Source organism: Neofelis nebulosa, chromosome 4 (genome assembly GCF_028018385.1).
Source record: "Neofelis nebulosa isolate mNeoNeb1 chromosome 4, mNeoNeb1.pri, whole genome shotgun sequence".
Taxonomy (NCBI): domain Eukaryota; kingdom Metazoa; phylum Chordata; class Mammalia; order Carnivora; family Felidae; genus Neofelis; species Neofelis nebulosa.
Genome location: NC_080785.1, coordinates 136043997 through 136065721, shown reverse-complemented (window position 1 = coordinate 136065721; position 21725 = coordinate 136043997). Strand labels below are relative to the sequence as shown.

The 21725-nt window shown below is 38.8% G+C and overlaps 1 long non-coding RNA gene across 1 annotated transcript in view; it reads right to left on the bottom strand.

Annotated features, from left to right (window-relative positions):
* LOC131509933 (uncharacterized) overlaps window positions 1-2642 on the bottom strand; it is a 108104-nt gene extending 105462 nt beyond the window's left edge. The window contains exon 1 of the long non-coding RNA XR_009260795.1: window positions 2528-2642. This is a non-coding gene — a long non-coding RNA (uncharacterized LOC131509933). The remainder of the gene's footprint in view (window positions 1-2527) is intronic.
* Window positions 2643-21725: the final 19083 nt, after the last annotated feature.

Sequence of the window (21725 nt, the reverse complement as noted above, 5' to 3'; positions counted from 1 at the left end):
ATTTCTGCCATGTGGACCAAATTCCCGAAGGAGAGAGGTAGCATGGTGTAACAGAGAGAGCACAGATATTTCTATCGGAAGACTTGTGTCTGAATCCTGGTTCTATCAATCCAGTCATGTGACCTTAACCTCTTGGCTTCCCAAGGGGAATAAGGGTGTGGTAAACATTAGTGATAATGTGTATCACTTGCTTAGCCCAGCTATTTGTAGTATTCATGATCATTGCTATTGTCATTTATCTTCTCTTCCCTTTGATCAGTAAGGTGGGAAACATAATGGTACTATTTTATAACTCTGCTATGAGGATTATTAAACTAGATTATTACTAGGCTACACCTTTAGTGCTTATGATGCGCCAGGTACTATTCTAAGCACTTTACATACAGCAAGTCACTTAATACTCACAACAACCCTATGAAGTTCTCCCCATTTTACAGATGAGGAAACTGAGGCTCAGAGCTATTGAGTTCATTACTCAAGATCACACAGCCAAAAGGGGTAAAGCTAGACCATTATATGTGAAGAGGTCCATTCAGTACCTGGCTCATGGCAGAGTCTCAATAAAAAACAATATTCATGGTGTTGTGTGGAGACAGTACCTTTCCTAAGGGGCTGCCTTAGGAATATGAGAATCATGGCTGGGTAGAAAGTCCACATTTGTCAGCAAGTTAGTACCGATGGAAGTTCATTCTTTGATGGATGATGGGTTTGGTGTTGCCCTCACTGACAAAAAGAGATACCTCTAAGCTATGAGCTACAAACAAGGATGCACATGTATTTAAAAAGGGATTGGGTCAAATTCATCCCATGTGGTACCCAAATTAATAATACCTGTCTACAAAGAAACTCCTACACTGAAACTGTGATACCGAAATTTCCCTGTTTAGTCCTGAGAATATGACCATGTTGCAAAGGAGCAGTTCTTTAGATGGGCTGGGAAAAAAAAATCCTCTCTTGTAAGTTATATTTTGATGGGCCAGCATTAGACACAATAAAGGCAGTGATATTTAAGTTGATCAGGGACAGATGTTTAACATATTTTACGTAAGAACTGTAGACACGGTTAACTGCCAAAACAGACTGTTTCCTGAAACATTGGACAGATGGAACCAGGAAGATGTACTCCTGAGGAGTCTGAACTCCTCAAAGTGACCCTAATGTGAAAAAAAAATTAGTTTTGATCAAAGTATTTCCGTTATTTCGATTCTTTTGTTTCTGTACTTTGTTCACTTTTTCATGGCTACAAAGGTATGTGGGATGTAAAATTTCTCTTTCTCCCTCTGTGTGTGTGCGTGCGTGTGTGTGTGTGTGTGTGTGTGTGTGTGTGTGTTACACATGTGTGAGTATCCCTGGTTTCAAAAGCGTACTTTGTTTTCTTTTCTTTCTATCATTCACTGTGGGAAAACCCAATGTGCAGTACACATTGTTGGCTCCCTCCCCAGCATCTGCTCTCCTATACTCTTGCCAACAGCCCCTGATTTCCATTCGGGGACCTGGGGTCCCAGGGATGTTGACTCCATACCTTGTCACTGTCTGCCTTGTTCCTCCTTAAATATGGCAGGCATGGTCCCACTCTCGTGCCTTCTCTACCTCTCTGATCTGGTGGAGAACATCTCAGTGAACAAGACAAGCGAAGACCTAGACTGAGTTTAATAGTCTTCCGCCCAATTTCTCTTTTTTGCTCAAAGAAGAAAATTTGCCAGTAAAATCAGATGAATGTTAAGCATTCACCGTTCAATGTTGCACGAAGAGTTTGCACCAACATTCTGCCCTGGTAAGAATTTAAGAGGATGTGTAGGAAGTCCTTCTTGTGTGCATAAAGAACAATGTGCCATTCAGTTGTGGAGAGAAGGCTTTGTTGAAAACAACTGAAAGAGTTATTTTCTGGGTGGGGTTTCGATCTTGCTGCATTTACATAGCACTGGCTAGCCTGCTGATACTTAATGAAACTTAAAAATAAAAACATCTGGAAAGTGTGCCAACCGATGCCGGCCTCACCGGTTCAGCTTTCTGGCTTGCCTCAAGTCATTTTAATAAAGTATGTTAACTCTACCAGGGTCTTGAAGGAATTCTCGTTCTATAATCTGGCCCTCTCTACTGCTACAAGACTTTTGGAAATCAGCCCGTGAATTTAATGAAATACTTAAAATAATACTCTAGGAGACTTAAATCTTGATAATTATGCAAGGAGTTGTACTTCAGGTATATTATATGATCCTAAAATGGCACATTGTGCCTAGAATTCTGATCGTTGCACCTTAAAGGAGCTGCGGTTACCAGGATCAAATTTAAATAGAGTCTTCAATTCACAGATGACCCAAAATGAAATTCATGCAACTAACAGCAGGGAGACACGGTGCTACCACTCTCTTGAGTTTGCCTTCTAATGACTCTGTTTAATTTCCTGTTTTAAAGAAAAAACTTGAATGGAATTTCTTCTTAAGGGATTGTTTGGTTTAAATCTGATCCTCCCAAATGCTAAATCCCTCCTAAATCCCTCCTTTGAGGATTTGGAGTCCAGACTCACCTGAAGGTATCATTTCAGTTCTTGGACGAGAGACACCCTCTTCATCATTCCAGAGCAATCCGAGAAAGTCCTCTGCCACAAACGGCACCAGCAAATGTACAAAGCTCACTTTGTTCTGTGGGAAATAAAATGGACTTTTAACAGCGCATCCTCGGACGGAACGAGGAAGAACCTTCATCTGGACCCCACCGCAAGTCAGAATCATAGCTGTTCACAACAACAGCCGTGACTGCCACTCACGCACGTGGTGTTCAGTGTCTCTCTGTCTTGTTTCATTCAAGTATCACAAAATCTGTGTTTTGCCGGCAACTCCAATCTGGACTTTTTGCTATTAAACTTGGCTAGGAACATGAGTAGTTAGACCAGAGAGCCTAAGAGCAAGGCCTCCATACTTCTCTGGCCACGGGCAGTTAGTGGAGCGAAAGTCCTCTCAGTCCACCCATCCACGCTCGCCCACTTCCCAGTGGAAAGAAAGTTCACTGATAATATGAAGGGTCAGTGTCTAAGAAAATTATGCTGGAATTATGCATACCCTGGCTTGAGCAATTGCCAGGAGGACGACCCGTTTTGAACCACGTCACGAAAGGTACGTGCAAGGTGAACGCATGGGAAGTCATACGCTGGACATACTGCCCACACAAATAGGAATTTCTACACATTGTCAAGTTCGGCAAACAAGTCCACAAACTCAGTCACTGGGAGCTTTAACCAAGAGCAATTTAAGATTAAAAAAGACACACCATGAGGAGAATTTGAAAATTACCGTCAAGTAACATAACACACCACAATGTATTCTAACCCGCAAGGCTCAGGGATTCCAGTGCTCAGCTGGGGGCTATACACACAGTAAGGGCTTCAGAGTTCTCTGAAACCTTCAGCAGAGAGATTTCTAAGCAGAACTCAGAAATGAAAGCCAGAGTCATCTTCTAGTTCTAATGAATGAATAACAGGTTTTTGAAAACTGAATAATTCACTTTTTGGGTTACTAGGAAGTAGCCCTTAATTATGCTTGAAAATAAAAGTCCATGGAATCACCCAGAAGCCCCCAAAGAAATAACATACATTTAAAACATTTTGGCTTTGGGGGATAATTTTAGCTTTCCATTCAGTCGTAAGAAATTATACAGAGAGATCCAGTGTGCCCTTTACCTGGTTTACCGCAATGGTAGTATCTTGTAAACTACAGTCAATATCACAACCACAACAGGAACACCAGTATGATCTAGATACAGAACATTTCCATCAACACGAGAACCTCTCATGTTTTCTTTCTATAGACAGACTCCACTCATCGCCCATGGTCACCCTCTTTTAAACCCCAGGCAACCATAACCTGGTATCCATTTCTATAATTTTTTCATTTCAAGAACGTTTGTATCAATGGGATGATTCACTATGTGACCTTTTGGGAAGCTGCCACCTTGCTTTCTCAGTCTATGCTTATCTTTTCATCCCCTTGCAAGATATTTTGCTGAGCACAAGTTTTTAATTTGGATGAAATCCAACTTATAATTTTTCTTCTTTTACGGAACATACTTTTTGATGTCAAGTCTAAGGATGCTTTGTCTATTCCCAGATCCCAAATATGTTCTACTATGTTTTTTTTAATTGTTTTATGTTTCTACATTTAATTCTGTGGTCCATCTTGCATTTGTTTTTGTATAAGGTGTGAGGTTTATTTGGAAGTTCAGGGTTTTTGCCTATGAATGTCCACTTCCTTCAGCACCATTTGTTGAAAGCCTCTCTTTTCTCCATTAAATTATTATTCTCCTTTAAAGGGTTATTTATTTTGTGTGTGAGAGAAAGAGCTTGAACAGGGTAGGGGTGGAGAGAGAGCCACACAAAGAGTATCCCAAGCAGGCTTTGTACTGCCAGCATGGAGCCCGATGCGGGTCTTGAAACCCACGAACCATGAGATCGTGACCTGAACCAAAACCAAGAGTTGGAAGCTTAACCAATGGAGCTACCCAGATCCCCTCCATTGAATTATTTGTAGACCTTTGTCAAAATCAGAGGGGTGTATTTGTATGGATCTACTTCTGGGTTCTATGTTTGGTGCCACTGATCTATGTGTCTATCCCTCTGCCAATAGCACACGGTCTTGATTACTGTAGATATACAACATGTTCTGAAAATGAGTAGACTGATTGCTCCCACCTCTTCTTTTTCAAAATTATTTTGGACACTTTTAGTTCCTGTACCTTTCCATATAAATTTTAGAATAACCTTGCCTATACCTACGAACAATGTTCTGAGATTTTTATAGAAATTGCATGAAACCTGTATAAAATTGGCGGAAGGGGAGCTCCTGGGTGGCTCAATCAGTTGAGCGTCCGACTTTGGCTCAGGTCATGATCTCACGGTTCTTGGGTTCGAGCCCCACTTTGGGCTCAGTGCTGACAACTTGGAGCCTGGAGCCTGCTTCAGATTCTGTGTCTTCGTCTCTCTGCCCCTCCCCTGCTCATGCTCTGTCTCTCAAAAATAAATAAAAATGTTAAAAAAATAAAAAAAAATAAATAAAATTGGGGAAAGAAATGACAACTTGACTGTTGAGTCTTCCGATCCAGAACACACTATGTCTTTCCATTGATTCAGATCCTCTTTGATTTCCTTCACCAGCATTGTGTGCTTATCAGCATAGGCTTTCTGTACATACTTTATACAATATTTCTATTTTTTTGAGGGATTTTAATGGCATCATATCTTATTTTTTTTAAATGTTTATTATTTTGAGAGAGAGAGAGAGAGAACATGAGCAGAGGAGGGGTAGAGACAGAGAGGGAGAGAGAGAGATTCCCAAGCAGGCTCCACACTGTCAGCACAGAGCGTGATGCAGGACTTGAACTCATGAACCATGAGCTCCTGACCAGAGGCGAAATCAAGAGTCAGCCACCCAGGCACTCTGGCATTACGTTTTAAAATTCAGTGTCTGTGTGTCATTGTTACTACATCAAAATAGAATTAATTTTTATATGTTTATTTTGTACGCTGTGACCTTGCTGAACTCACTTATTAGTTCTAGAAGATTTTTGGAGATTCCTTGAGATTTTCTGTGAGACAATCATGTCACCAAAGAGAAACAGTTGTACTTCCTCTTTCTGATTTGCATTCCTTTTCTTTCATTACTGCACTGGCTGGAACCTACAGCACTATGTTAACTAAGAGTAGCAAGAATGAGAATCCTTCCCTTGTTCCTGCTCTTAGGGACAAAGTACTCAGTCTTTTGCTATTAAATATAATGCCAGCTGTAGGTTTTTTGTACATGTTCTTTGCTGAGTTGAAGAAGTTTCATTTCTATTTCTCTGAGAGTTTTTCTCATGGTAGGTATTGAATTTTGTCAATGTCTTTTCTGCATCAATTGATGTGATCATGATTTTCTTCTTTAGGTTGTTAATATCTTGGATTACAGTGAGTGGTTTTTGAAAACTGAACCAACCTTGCATCCTGGAAATAAGCTCCACTTGGTCATGTTGTATGGTTTTGGAAGTTTTTACATTACAAATGTGATTAACAATTTTTTTTTTACAGCCCTTCAAATGATCCTTTTTATACTGAGTTGTAGTTTGTGCCTTTTGAAGAACTGGTCCATTTCATCCAAGTTGTTATATTTGTGTGTAGAGTTGTTTACACTGTTCACTTGTTATTGTTTTGAGGTCTGCAGAGTCTGTAGTGATGGCCTTATTTCATTCCTGATATTGATAATTCATGTCTTCTTTTTCTTTGTCACTATTGCTTAAGGTTTGTCAATTTTATTGATCTTTTAAGAAAAAAAATAGTTCTTTTTTCAGACATTTTTCTCCAAGAATTGTTTTTCTGTTTTCAATTTCATTGAGCCCTGATCCTTTATTATTTCTTTCCTTCTTCTTCCTTCAGGCTTATTTTTTTCTTTTTTTGGATCTTCAGGTGGTAATTTAGATTCTTTATATAAGATTTTTCCTCTTTATATATATTTACTACTATAAATTTGCCTCTCAGCACTGCCTTAGCTGTGTCTAACAAATTTTGATATGTTGTGTTTTTATTTTCATTCACTGCTATGTTTTTTCAAATTTCTCTTGAAACTTCCTCTTTGACCCATGGATTATTGAAAAGTATGTTCTGTAGTTTCCAAGTTTTGGTGATTTTCCTGTTAACTTTCTTTTATTGATTTCTAGGTTGATTCCATTGTGGTCATAGGTCATGCTTTGCATGATTTCAATTCTTTTAAATTTCTTGGTATTCGGTGTATGGCCTAAGAGATATGACTTCTTGGTACATGTTCTGTGGGCCCTTGAAAAGAATGTGTATCTGCTGTTATTGGGTAGAATGTTCTATAAAATGTTAATTAGATGCTGCTGGTTGATGGCACTGTTGAGTTTTTCCATGTCCTTAGTGATTTTCTGCCTAGTTGTCCCATTAAATGTTGAGAGGGATGCTGAAGTCTTGAAATTTAATTTTATATTTGTCTATTTCTCCTTCAATTCTATCGGTTTCTGGCTTTCCATATTTTGTAGCTCTGTTGTTTGGTGCATAACAAACCTAGTATTACTCTGTCTTCATGGTGGTTTGACCCTTTTTTCTTGGACTCCAGTAATTTTCTTTGCTCTGAAGTCCACATTATTCATTGTTTTTGTCTCTGCCAAGCTCAGTCTTGTGTATTTTTTTATTTAATTGTATACAATACACTATATATAATTTTTATAACTAATATAGATATAATTTATATTTAATGTAATTATTTATATATTAGGGCTTAAGCCTGTCATTAAAATTTTTCTTTTCTGCTTTGTCTATTTTTCATTGCTCCATTTTCTATTTCTTAGCTTTTGTAAGTTATTCTTAACATTTTTTTACATTTTCCTTTTATTTTAATAGCTATTTTAATTTGTTGCTCTAGATATTACATTATATACACACGTAACTCCTCCATCTACTGGTGCCACCAATATACCAGTTTAAATGAAGTGTGGAACATTTATCTCCCTTTATATCCATTAGCCTTCCTTGTTTTTAATCATCTTAAAATAGTTCCTCTCTAATACTTAGAACTACAGTAGACAGTATTATAATTCTTTGCTTCCATTATCAAACATAACTTAAGAACCTCAAAAGGAGAAGAGAAGTCTAATGTTTTTACCCATATTTTTGTTTAGTCTTCTTTCTTCTTTTCTGATATTCTGAGTTTTTTTTATTTATCATTTTCTTTCTGTTGGGAGAACTTTTTTTAGACATTCTTTTAGGGAAAATCCTCTTTGTTTTCCTAAAGGAATTGTCTTGATGTCCCTTTATTACTGAAATATAAAATTCTGGGTTGACAATTTTTTTCTTTTAGTACTTGAAAAATGTTGTTCCACTTCCTTCTTGCCTCCATGGATCCTGATGAGAAGAAATACACTGTCAGCTGGTTGGGTTTTCCCCCAGAGGTGTCATTTCTCTCTTGCTGGTACCATGATTATTTTTTTATGTTTGTTTGCAGAAGTTTGACCATGACATGTCTCATAGATTTTGAGTTTATCTCATTTGGAATTTGCTTTGGTTCTTGAGTCTGAAGGTTTATTTGCCAATCTGGGAACCTTTCAACCATTAATTCCTCAAGTACTTCTTAGTCCTGCCTTTTTCTCCTTCCATCTAGAATTTCAAGAGCACAAATGTTACAGTAACACAGGTTCCTGAGGCTCTGTTCATGTTTTTTCAGTCCATTGTTTTCTTTGTTGCTTAGACTGGGTAATATTATTCTATCTTTCAGTTCAACGATTCTTTCCTATGTTCACTCTCGTCTGCTATTTAACTCATTCACTAAGTTTTATAATTTTGATTATTGTATTTTTCAGTTCTAAATTTTTCATTTGGTTCTTCTGTCTTTTACTTCTTAGCTGAGATGTTCTATTTTTTATTTATTTTGATTCTGTTCATGATTGTCCGCTGAACCAGTTTTATGATGGATGCTTTAAGTTATTTTCCTTTAAGTTTTTTAAATGTTTATTTTGAGAGAGGGAGAGAGAGAAAGAGACAGCGCATGAGTGGGGAGGGGGAGAGAGAGAGAGGAAGAGGGAATCCCAAGCAGGCTCCAGGCTCAGTGTCGAACCCAAAGTGGGGCTTGATCCCATGCCTGCAAGATTATGATCTGATATCAAGGGTCCAATGCTTAACCAACTGAGCCACCCAGGTGCCCCATGTTTTTAATTTTAATTCTAGTAGAGTTAACATACAGTGCTATATTAGTTTCAGGTGTACAATATAGTGACTCACCAATTCTCCACATTACTCAGTGATCATCCTGATGAGAGTACTCTTTAATCCCTTTCATCTATTTCACCTATCCCTCTCCCACCTCTCCTCTGGTAACCGTCAGTTTGTTCTCAACAGTTAAGAGTCTGTTTCTTGGTTTGTCTCTCTTTCTCTTTTTCTTTTACTCATTTGTTTTGATTCTTAAATTCCACATATGAGATGAATGAAATCATTTGGTATCTGTCTTTCTCTGACTTATTTCACTTACCATTATACTCTGTAGCTCCATCCATACTGTTGCACATGGAAAGATTTCATTCTTTTTCATGGCTGAATAATATTCTACTGTGTACATAATCCACATCTTTATCCACTTAGCAGTGAACAGTTGGGCTGCTTCCATCATTTGGCTATCATAAATAGTGCTGCAATAAACAGAGGTGCATGTATCCTTTTGAATTGGGGATTTTACATTTTTTGGGTAAATATCCAGTAGTGTGATTGCTGGCTGGATGATAGAGTAGTTCTATTTTTAACTTTCTGAGGAACCTCCATACTGTTTTCCACAGTGGTTGCATCAGTTTGCATTGCCACCAACAGTACATGAGGGTTTCTTTTTATCCACCCCTTGCCAACATTATTGTTTCCTGTGTTTTTGATTTTAGCCATTCTGGAGTGATATCTCATTATAGTTTTGATTTGCATTTCCTTGATGATGATGATGTTGAAGATCTTTTCATGTGTCTGTTGGCCATCTGTATATCCTTTTTTGTAGAAACGACTAGTCAAGTATTCTGCTCATTTTTTAATTGGATTATTTGTTTGCTTTAAATTCTTTATCAGATAATTTTAACATTACTGCCATCTTCGTTTTCAGATTATATTGTCCTTTTTCACTGTTTGAAATGTTTCTGGTTCTTGATATGATGAACAGTTTATGACTAAAGGTGGATAACTGGTTATTATGAGACTCTGGAACTTAGTTAGATTTTCTGTTTTAGTTGACTTCCTCTGACACTACAGCACCTCCCTTCTCCTTACACAAAGCCTTTGAGATTCATCCATACTATTGTGTGTATCAATAGTTCATTCTTTTTTTTTTTTTTTAAGTTTATTTATTTATTTTGAGAGGGACAGGACAGCGTGAGTTGGGGAGAGGCAGAGAGAGGGGGACACAGAATCCCATGCAGTCTCCATACTGTCATCATGTCAGCTTGAACCCACAAAACTGTGAGGTCATGAGTTGAGCAGAAACCAAGAGTCAGACGCTTAACTGACTGAGCCACCTAGGTGCCCCAGTTCATTTTTTTAAAATTATGGAATAATATTCCATTATATGTATATGCCATAGTTTATCTACTCACTGTTGAAGGACACCTAAGTTGCTTCAAGATTTTGGTGATCATGAACAGAGCTCCTATAAACATTCATATTCAGATTTTTGTGTGAATATGTTTTCATTTCTCTTAGGAGTTAGTAAATATTTTCTATAGAGGGGCAGATAAGAAATATTTTAGGCTTTGTGGGCTATATACAACCTGATGTTTTTTTCTCCCTCTGTTTCATATTCACTTTTTAAAGAATCTTTAAATATGGAAACATTTTGCATAGCAGTCAAAACAAAAACAGGTTGTAGGATGGAAATGGCCCATAAATTGTTGACGTCTGCATCAGGGTAAATATCATTTCATTTATTATTGTGATTTAGACTATATCTCTTTACAAAGGTTTTAATTGGTTATTTTAATGATTAAAGTATATATATATATTTAATGTCACATAATTTATTTACGAGTAATATTTTACCACTTTGAGTGCAATGGAGACAACTTATTACCAGGTAGGTCTCATTATATTCCTCTCTTTACATTCCAGTTGTTATATGTCATATCTTCATACATTAAAAACTCCGTATACAATGTTAAATTTTTACCTTTCAGTCATCAAGTATTTTAAAGAATTCAACTGAGAGTTCTTTATGTTTATTCAGATATTCACTATTTCTGTTGCTTTCCCTCCATTGCTGATGTTCCAATTTTTCCTTCTGGAGTCATTTCACTTCTGTTGAAGTATTTCCTTTGGCAAAAAAAAAAAAAAAAAAAAAATTAGAGCAACTCTGCTTTTAGTTGTTCTTTACTAAGAATATCTTTATTTTACCCTCATTGCTGAAGGATTTCTACACTGGATATAGAGTTCTAGGTTAGCACTTCTTTACTTTCAGGGCTTCAAAAACGTTGTGTCACTCTCTTCAAGCATCTGTGGTATTCTGATGAGTAATGTGCAGTCACTTGGTTCATTGATTGCCCGTAGGTGATGCATTGTTTTCCTCTGGTGGCTTTCAGTAAATTTCCATTGAAAATTCATTCTCTCTAATGTAGTAGTTTGGTAATGTTTGGTCTTGAATTTCTTTGGACTTAGTCAGTTTGGGGCTGGCCACACTTCTGGAATCTGGAGATAAGGTCTTTTTTTTTTAATAGACACATATTTTTTAAATTTTTTAATTTACATCCAGGTTAGTTAGCATATAGTGCAATAATGATTTCAGGAGTAGATTCCAGTGATTCATCCCCTATGCATAACACCCAGAGTTTATCCCAACAATTGTTTTCCTTAATGCCCCTTACCCATTTAGCCCATCTGCCCACCCACTTCCCCTCCAGCAACCTTCAGATTGTTGTCTACATTTAAGGGTTTCGTCCCCCTCCCTGTATTTATATTATTTTTGCTTCCCTTCCCTTATGTTCATCTGTTTTGTACCTTAAATTCCACATATGAGTGAAATCCTATGATATTTGTCTTTCTCTGATTGACTTATTTTGCTCAGCATAATGCACCCTAGCTCCATCCACATTGTTGCAAATGGCAAGATTTCATTCCTTTTGATCACCAAGTAATATTCCATTGAATATACATACCACATCTTCTTTATCCATTTATCAGTCAATGAACATTTGGGCTCTTTCCATACTTTGGCTATTGTTGATAGCACTATAATGCTATAAACAGTGCTATAAACGTTGGGGTGCATGTGCCCCTTCGAATCAGCATTTTTGTACCCTTTGGACAAACACCTAGTAGTGCAATTGCTGGGTTATAGGGTAGTTCTACTTTCAATTTCTTGAGGAACCTCCATACTGTTTTCCAGAGTGGCTGCACCACTTTGCATTCCCACCAGCAATGCAAAAGTGTTCCTCTTTCTCTGCATCCTTGTTAACACGTGTTGTTACCTGTGTTGTTCATTTCAGCCTTTCTCACGGGTGTGAGGTGATATCTCAATGTGGTTTTGATTTGTGTTTCCCTGATGATGAGTGATGTTGAGCATCTTTTCATGTGTCTATTAGCCATCTGGATGTCTTCTTTGGAAAATTGTCTATTTATGTCTTTTGCCCATTTTTTTCACTGGATTATTTGTTTTGTGGGTGTTGAGTCTGATAAGTTCCTTAAAGACTTTGGATACTAACCCTTTATCTGATATGCCATTTGCATATATCTTCTCCCATTCTGTTGGTTGCCTTTTAGTTTTGCTGATTGTCTCCTTTGCTGTGCAGCAACTTTTTACCTTGATGAAGTCCCCATAGTTCATTTTTACTTTTGTTTCCCTTGCCTCTGGGGACATGTCAAGTAAGAAGTTGCTGTTGCTGAGGTCAAAGAGGCTGTTGCCTGCTTTTACCTCTAGGATTTTGATGGATTCCTGTCTTACATTTAGGGCTCTTAGCCATTTTGAGTTTATTTTTGTGTATGGTGTAAGAAAGTGGTCCAGTTTTCCCAGCACCACTTGCTGAAGAGACTGTCGTTATTCCATTGTATATTCTTTCCTGCTTTGTCAAAGATTAGTTGGCCATACATTTGTGGGTCCATTTCTGGGTTCTCTGTTCTGTTACATTGATCTATGTGTCTATTTCTGTGCCAGTACCATACTGTCTGGATGATTACAGCTTTGTAATACAGCTTGAAGTCCGGAAATGTGATGCCTCCAGCTTTGGTTTTCTTTTTCAGGATTGCTTTGGCTATTTGGGGTCTTTTCTGGTGCCATACAAATTTTAGGATCGTTTGTTCTAGTGCTGTGAAGAATACTGGTGTTATTTTGATAGGGGTTGGGTTGAATACGTAGATTGCTTTGGGTAGTTGTAGATAAAGGTCTTTTGCCAAACTTGGGGTTTTCAGCCATTGATTCTTCAAGTACTTATTCAGCATATTATTCCTTCTCCTTCTCTCCTTGGACTCTGATGCCATGAATGTTAGACCTCTTGTTAGTGGTTCACATGTCCCTGGGGCTTTATTAGCTTAGAAAAATATTTTTCTATTGTTCAAATTAGACAATTTCTACTGACCTATTTTCAAGTACACCAACTCTTTCCTGTTATCTCCAATCTGCTTTTGATCCCATACAATGAGTTTTTAATTTTGGTTATTGAGTTTTTTTAGTTCTAAAATTTCATTTGGTTCTTAGTAGTTTCTATTTCTTTGCTGAGACATTCTGTTTTTCATTTATTTCAAGTGTGTTTGTGATTACTTGTTGGAACATTTATATAATAGCTGCTGTTAAGTCTTTGTCAGATAATTCCTATATATATGTCATTGTCATGTTGATGTCTGCTGATTGCCTTTTCCATGCAGTTTGAGGTTTTTCTCATTCTTTGTATACTCAGTAATTTGGAGTGTATTCTGAACATTTTGAATATTATATTATAAAAATCTGTGTCTTGTTTAAATCTGATGAAAATTGTTGATATTTTTATTTTAGCAGGCAATCAAACTGGTGAGGTTAAGACCATAAATTCCAAAATATGGGCACTGTTTCCAGTGTCATTTCAATTTTCAAGGTCTTGATAGTCCGATTAGGATCTGTCCTACTTGTGTGTCACTCAGTGATTCGTTTGGGACCTTGGCCATGGGCTATCTGTTAGCTCAATTCTCATAGTTGCTGGCTGGCTGATTAGGATCAGACTCCAGCAGAGACAGCTCAGAAGGAGCAACTTTAAGAGTTGTTTTCTCAGTTTCCCTGCTGGATGCATTTGGTACTTTTCACTTCCCTTGGGCTCCTTTTTTGGCCCTGTGGCCTGATAGCTGGGGCTTCATTTACTTTTTCTGTCTTGCATATCTGTGACTGTACCCATGTCTGGGCCCAAGTGGCAAGAAGATAGAGAAGGCACCAAATTCAATGGAGGGCTTGCCCCACTCTCTTGGGATCACATCTCCAACTATAGGAGAGGAAGATGTCCTTCCCTCAGGGTTCTGGCTCCTGCCAGCTTCTGTCACTACCACCGTGGGATTGCTGAGGTGAAAGGGTGAGAGAGAGACAAGAGAAGGAAAAAAAAGAAGGCAAAATGGAGGATTCCCACACGGTCTCTCAGGGTTAGAAGTTTCCTGTCCCCTCTTCTCAAGCCAGGACTAGAGTTCTCCTGGAGCTCTGTGTGCACCTCTGTGCTCTCTTTGGGGTTTTAGGCTGCACTGTGTTTGGGCTGGGGCATGCTAGAAGAGAAAAAATGATAAACGCACAACCATTCTGGTAATACTTTAAATTCTAATCTTCGCCAATTCACCTGCTACTAATCATGTTTCAGAGTCCTCCAACAACTGCTCTATGCCTTCTGTCCAGATTTTATAGTTACATTTGGTGGGAGATACAGTCTAGAGTGTGTTTATTCCACGTTACCTGGAACAAGAACTTTAAAACATGTGTTTTTTTTTCCCCAACTCGTTAACACTTATCATAAAAAGCCTCAGGCCACGCTTTGAGAAGAACCGGTCAAAAGCAAGGTATATCAATCTCCTATTTTTTCTAAGGAAAGAACAAATTTATATTTATCACTCTTTTCATCATGACACAGGCACCATTAATTAAAAACGTGTGACTTATTGCCTTCGATTCTCTAGGCATCTTTGAAAAACTACATACCTTGAGGCTATGACTTTAGCTCTTGGTGGAAATGTGCTCAAGATGGTGATGAAAAACAGACTTTGGTTTTTATCCAAAGTGGAGAAAAGGAAAAGTAATCTAAAATTTGCTTTGTTATCTTTTGCAATTCTACTTTGGAAGACATGGTCCATTTTGTTCAACAATGTTTAAAGAAAACATTCCTCTTTGAATTTCATGTAAAGAAAAGGTTCATCACTTCTTATGAACTCACATACTTCTTATATGACTTAGGTGTTCTCTTTGTCCTGCTTGTAGGAATATCAGAACCTCATATATATTGTTTAATGACACTGGCTCTCCTTAGCTAGGTTTCTTGGAACTACAGTTTTTTCCCTAACATCTTACGATTTTATACTCATTTTGTTGGTAGAGACTAAGTCATACTGAGTAAGCCGCAGTGTGGGAAGGTTATTAGTCTCTGCTCTCCTTTTTCTTTGCCATTTCTTTTGGGCTTTGCTATCGTGCTCTTTTAAAAAAATATATAGCATCGAAACTGGATGATGAGTACCTAGGATTTTGTAATTTAATCATGTCTATTTTGCATATTCCTGAAATTCTCCACAGTAAAAGATTACAAGTTTAAAAAAAATAAGTGAAATGATTGTAACAGTATGGCACTGCTGTAGGAATAAAAATGTAATCACTGAAATAGAATGGGTAGCATGAAGCAGACCAAGCACATTGAATTCCGACCTATATGTTGAAGACATTATCACAAATCAGTGGGGAAGCTTTTTAACAAGTAGATAATATGATGGCAGTGAATTAGCTATTAAAAAAAAGTTTACCGGATACAAAACTTCCATCTGAATTCTGGGCATACTTAAGAGTTGAAGAGGGGGAAAAAAACCCTTAAACCACAAATATCTAAAAAATAAGTGATTACTGACTCTTCATTTGGGGAAGAGCTTTTAACAGTAAAAACAAAAGACAACAATCCCAAAGGTTAAAGATTATATCATATACACATTTCATACTTTGTATTTCGCTATAAAAATCACAAATAATAATCCAACAACAAATGAGGGATAATATTTATCTCAAACAACTCTGGCAAAAGGTAAGTATTCTCTATCAATCTTAAACTAGATAAATGAATAAGAGGCATAGTAAAATTGAAGCAGGGAAACAGCCAAATACCTTGATAATTTACAAAATACAAAATGGCTAATAAACATGTAAAAGAAATACATTCTTCATTGATAAGCTATGTAAGAGAAATCATAAGTATTAGATATAATTCTTATTTATCTACTAAATGTGATAAACGGTTTAGAGAGAATTTGGTGAAAGTCTTTTTTAATAATAAATATAAAGATTTTTTAAGCTTATTTATTTATTTTGAGAGAAAGAGTGCAAGAGCATGAGTGGAGGAGGGGCAGAAAGAGAGGGAAAGAGAGAGAACCCGAAGCAGGTTCTGCTTTGTCAGCAAAGAGCCCCACATGGGGCTTGAACCCACCAACCTTGAGAGCATGATCTGAGCCAAAGTTGGGCACTTAATGGACTGAGTCACCCAGGCACCCCAATAATAAAGATTTAACAAAGCTATTTTGTCAGGAACTTTAAAGCTTTAAAATACTTCACATTTGCCCAGTAAATTCACTTCCAGGAGTTTATTTCAAGTATATAGTAATACGTATATGAATTATATGTTATATAATCACATATCACATACAAGAATTATGTTTGTGAATATATGTAAATTTATGTGATCCCAACTTTACACCACGTATTGTACAAATGCTCCAACAAGCAACTGCAAACACAGTTGACACAAATGAAAATCTAGAATATCATAGCAGAGAAACACCAGATACAAAGGAGAACCAAACAGAAGCATGCACGCATATAGGTGCTTGCTGCTGCCTTGGAGAGAAATGTGGAAACAACATAATTGTCCACAGTTCTAATAATGGTTCAATAAACAATAGAATATCCATATAAGAAATATTTTGTAGTCAATATGAAATGATGTTTAGAAAATATTTTTCTACAGGGACCTTGGGCATGGGAGGGATGGGTATAGCGGTTCTGTTGGGCATGATGAGAAAGATTTGGAAAGAGGTAGTGGTGATGATTATATACCATCATCATGAACGTGTTTAATGCCACTGAACAGTATATTTAAAAATGGTTAAAAGGGTAAATTAATAAAGAAGGAATTATTTTGTGATGGAGGAAAATGCAGTAAAAGTTAGTGCTACGTTAAAAATGAGGATGTTTGTGTCAAACAAAATGTGTCAAAGGAAAAAAAAAAAAAACGACTCCAAAGCTAAACACACACAGAGATTTCTTGAAAAGTTATTCAGCAGAAATCTCTGTAAGATGGAATAAAAGGTGGTTGACAGTTCATTATATATTCACTTTTGTATGTGTGTTACTTCGAGAATCTTGCATGAGTGTTAGATGTACAATCCACAGAAAACTTTATGAAAATTAGTAAGGAAATTCGTCAATGAATTACTTATGAAGAAGAGAGATTTCCCATTTTACAACTTGAAATTACCCCAAATCCCAACTTCTATTACACGGAGTATCCTTGTTAGTGCAGCCAAATGCGTTCTGTGTCCAGAGTTGGTTGAAAAGTGAAAAAGTTTATCTACCTTTCTTGGGGTTATAAGATGACAGATGATTCCCTCTCTTTTCCTGTTCCTCTTCTGCCCTAGCCCACTGCAACCACTGAATACAAATTTATTCAGGCCCAGAGGGGCTAGGTGGGGTTCAGTCTCATACTCTGTGTGGTCAGGGATGGAGCTGTGTAAGTCTTTAGGGCTGTTTTTGTGGGACACAGAATCCAAAGCAGGTTCCAGGTTCTGAGCTGTCGGCACAGAGCCAGACGCGGGGCCGGAAGTCACAAAGTGCGAGATCGTGACCTGAGCCGAAGTCGAACTCTTACCCGACTGAACCACCCAGGCGCTCCAACTGCCTTATTTTGATTTAACCTCTTGCTTACCTTAAGGGCTTGAAATAAATCAGACACAGCCTTAATAAAATCAGGTCCAGGGACTAAGACATTTTGGCCAATATTTCAGTTTGTGTCAAATATAGTCTCTCTCTCTTGCTCTATATGAAATACCATGCCCATCTCCATCAGATTTCCATCAAATCCTTTTTCTTGGTGTAAATCACTTCTTTCAGATGAGTGCTAACCATTTCCCAAACTTCTAACCTGAAGCCCAACCCCATTTTCCAGTATAATGTTATCTTTGTAACATTTATGTTTGTAGTTGAAGTGGTGAGCTTCAAACATGTTTTCTCCTTTTCCTATTAGATGATAGAATCCTCGAGGGCATAGATTGAGGGGTAACCTGTGTTAACCACCGAGCACAGTGGCTGGTCTATCAAAGGACTTAGTCAGCCTTGGTTCTCTTGCAGTGGTTTATTTATTTATTTAAAAAAAATTTTTTTTTAATGTTTCTGTATTTTTATAAAAGAGAGAGAGACAGAGTGCAAGCAGGGGAGGGGCAGAGAGAGAGAGAGAGAGGGAAACACAGAATCCGAAGCAGGCTCCAGGCTCCAAGCTGTCCACACAGAGCCCGACGCGGGGCTCGAACCCACAGACCGTGAGATCATGACCTGAGCCGAAGTCGGATGCCCAACCGACTGAGCCACCCAGGCGCTCCTCTTGGCAGTGGTTTCTTAAGTCACACACCGAACATGCTTTTCTAGAGCTGCTATAGTGTGCGTGTTGGAAAAATGCCGCTCAGAAAGAAAGATGTCGGGGAGGAAGAGAACTCATGCTCAAGTCAGTGAGCATGTTAGAGCATACGAGGGTAGAATTTGAAGAGCATTATGTTGGTTGTGCTCTCTTCCAAAACACCTCCCAGATTTGGGGGCTGGAGAATCGGCCAAGTAGGAAAAGTTCCAAGATCCAAACCAAATGAGAACTTTGTGCTGCACAGTGTCCCTCTGTCCCTCCAGTACCATTCGCTTCTTTACCAAGCTCTGTGCTCCAGAGGGCTGATCTTTATGGACTCCCCCAACGGGCTCCCTTTCCCTCTGACTTTCTGTTGAATGCAGGCCCATCAGGGGCACTGGCATGAGATCTGAGAGTAAGGTCACCACGCTTACTTCCCTTCCTCCTTCCTCGTTCCTCCCTTTTCCTTCCTCCACAGCGTGGCTGCATCTTCCTACTGAGGGCCATGCTTCCGGTCAGCCAAGTTTGGTTAGAGCTCCCTCTCCAGTTGCGGTGAAATTCTGGCTCTGTCTCCTCTCGCCTTCAAGCCTGAGCAGACGCAGCTCCTCTGCAGCTAAGCACAAGGCTCTACCCCACCGCTCGCTGGTTTCCCTTAACCATACCCACACTTTTATAAACAGCTCTTTACTTTTATTAAAGTCTCCACAACTGTCCCATGGGAGGCGGCCATGTGTGTCCCTGCTAAGACTCGGAGCCACACTTCTCTTGATGTGGGGTAATTTTTTTCCCCATTATGCCTTCCCTGAAGAGCTGAGCACGGTGTCTGCTAGCCGGATGGCAGTGATGGTTTCAAGATGAGGCCTCTTCAGGGTATCTTGTAGGGTGAGGAAGGCTTCACAGAAAAAAAAGCATGTGAAGCCAGATGGGCACCCTGAAGTCAATCAACAGAAAGGAAAGGCAGGACGCCAGCGCTCACTCCCAACCCTCAGTGATTTTTTTCTCGTCTAAACAAGTGGTGTCTTACGAGCCCTGGTCCCTGACAGTTTCTGCCCAAAGTGTAGAGTAATATCCAACCAACTCAACATCCAACTTGCAAGTCCGGTAGGGGTTCCGATTTAGGAAACCAACGCAGACTGTATGGTGACTATTTGCGGAGTGCTCTGCTACTCAGTCGACGAACCCACTGCATTTAACCTTCCCACAGCCCCACGCGCAAGATAGTACCAAGTTACAGATGAGAAAAGCCAGCTCAGAAAGGTCAGGTGACTTGCCCAAAATACACGGTGAGCGGCAGAACCAGCATTCAGATGCAGACCTGAGGTTCCGAATGGCTGGAGTTCTCTTAGAAAAATGGCTCTGGGGATAAAAGCGCCGTAGTTAAGTCCTGACTATCCTGCTCTGGTTGGGTAACTTTAAGCACCTTACCTAACTTCTCTGGGTTTCACTTTCCTCATCCCTAAAGAGGATAAAACATTTTCCACATTACAGGCTAACTGTGACTCTGGAACAGTAGCACAAGGGAAAGAATATTTTAAAGACTTAGGGGCTATAAAGCAGGATTCATTCCTTTGATTGCCTTTTTCCTAAATCCCCTTGACCTTGGAGGTGGTGAATCTGATTCTGGTTTCCATTTTCCACGAGAAACCCAAAGACAGACTTGTGAGGTTTGATTTCTCAATAGTCACGGTAAGAGTTATGATACCAGTAAAAAGAATAATACTGATGCTTCTAGAAACAACTCACATTTATTGACCGCTTACCACATGTCAGGCACTTTAGTCGGAGTATGTCGCTTAATCCTCCCGCCTACTCTGTGAGTAGACAACACTGTCATTTTCTTGGATGAGAAAACCAATCTCACGAATAACTGGATGTGGATTATGTATTTTGGATATACTGGTTTAAAATATATTATTAAAATGAATTTCAATTATTGTTATTATTATTATTATTATTATTTTTTGTGCTTTTGAAGATATGTCTACTACAGAACTTAAAATTGCACCTGTGGTTTGCATCATCTCTCCACAGGGCAACGTTGGAACAGAGTGATCTTCCAGGTACAGTAAAACCTTGAATTGTGAGGAACTGGTTTTACGAGCGTTCTGCAAGATGAGAAAACATTTCTGATAAATTTTAAGGTGATAAACGAGCCATGTCTTACAATACCCGTAGTATGTGATGCCAAAAGTCACATCACAACTGAGCCAATGGTTCTTGAAATTCGCTTGAAATTCCAAAGTACAAGTGCTTTGGATTACCAGCATGTTTCCGGAGCAAATTATGCTCGCAAACCAAGGTTTTATCGTATTTCATAAGCCTTGGTTGGGCCTATTTCTAAAACTGTACCATCTGTAGCTGTAACAAAGGAAGAAGACCTTTGCTTTTGATGACATTTATAGGGAGCAGGGGTGGGGGACGGAACCAGACTCCTATTGCTGTGGCTTCGAGAAAACCACAGCTTTGCAGGTTTGTCTTCACCAAGAGAGGGATCTGCTCTGTGGGCTTTGGCGTATGTGCTTCTCTAAATATTCTGATGGTTGAATCCAGCCTGAAAGCAAACATTTCAAAGCCTTTGGCAGAGGCAGTTTAAAGAGAGGCATCCAAGCCATCAGGCCAGCAGATGATGTTTACTTCTTGTGACATAAGAGTCAAGTCAAATTTTATTTCATAGCACTTACTTTCATGTCCTGAGAATAGAAAAATGCCTTCAGATGACCAAAACATCCCTGCACAACCCAAATTCCATTAGCTAAATCTCTGTTTGTAGAAAACAGTGATTCTTTTTTTCCAGTCAAGACAGGTCCTTTAACTTCCTGAGGTGCTTCTTACCTTAGCAGAAGGAGTGTGTGTGTGTGTGTGTGTGTGTGTGTGTGGTGTGTTTCTTTAAACAGACTGATACGGCCAGGTTCAAAGGGATGCCACCAAGTTCAGTAGGGAGATTTGGAAAGCTCAAGGCCCTCCTGCAAATACTTGGCATGGGACAAAGCCTGTTACAAACAATAAGAAACGCTGCCGTGCACAAAGGCCTTTATATTTTCCTAAGTTCTTTTGCGTTGGTGATTTCATTGCACCCCTCTGCCACCACCCCCAATGTCGATGAGGGAGCCGAGGAAACAGAAGCCAGGTAGAATTCCAGCTCAGCACTGGGGAGGAGGATAAGATTTAGGATCAGTGGGCTTGTTCTCAAATTTCTGCTCTGCTTTTCTGGCTGTGTGACCCTGGACAAGATGATAAACGTCTCTGAACTTCCTTTGACTTACTTGTACAACGTGGCTGGTACAGACTCCAGAGGCTATATGCTATATGATTTCACTTATATGACATTTTAAAAAGACAGAACTGTAGGGACAGAGAAGCAGTAGTTTCCAGGGGATAGGGCTGGGTTGGGGGAGGATGTGACCACAAAGGTTTAGCACAAGGGGAAGTTTTTT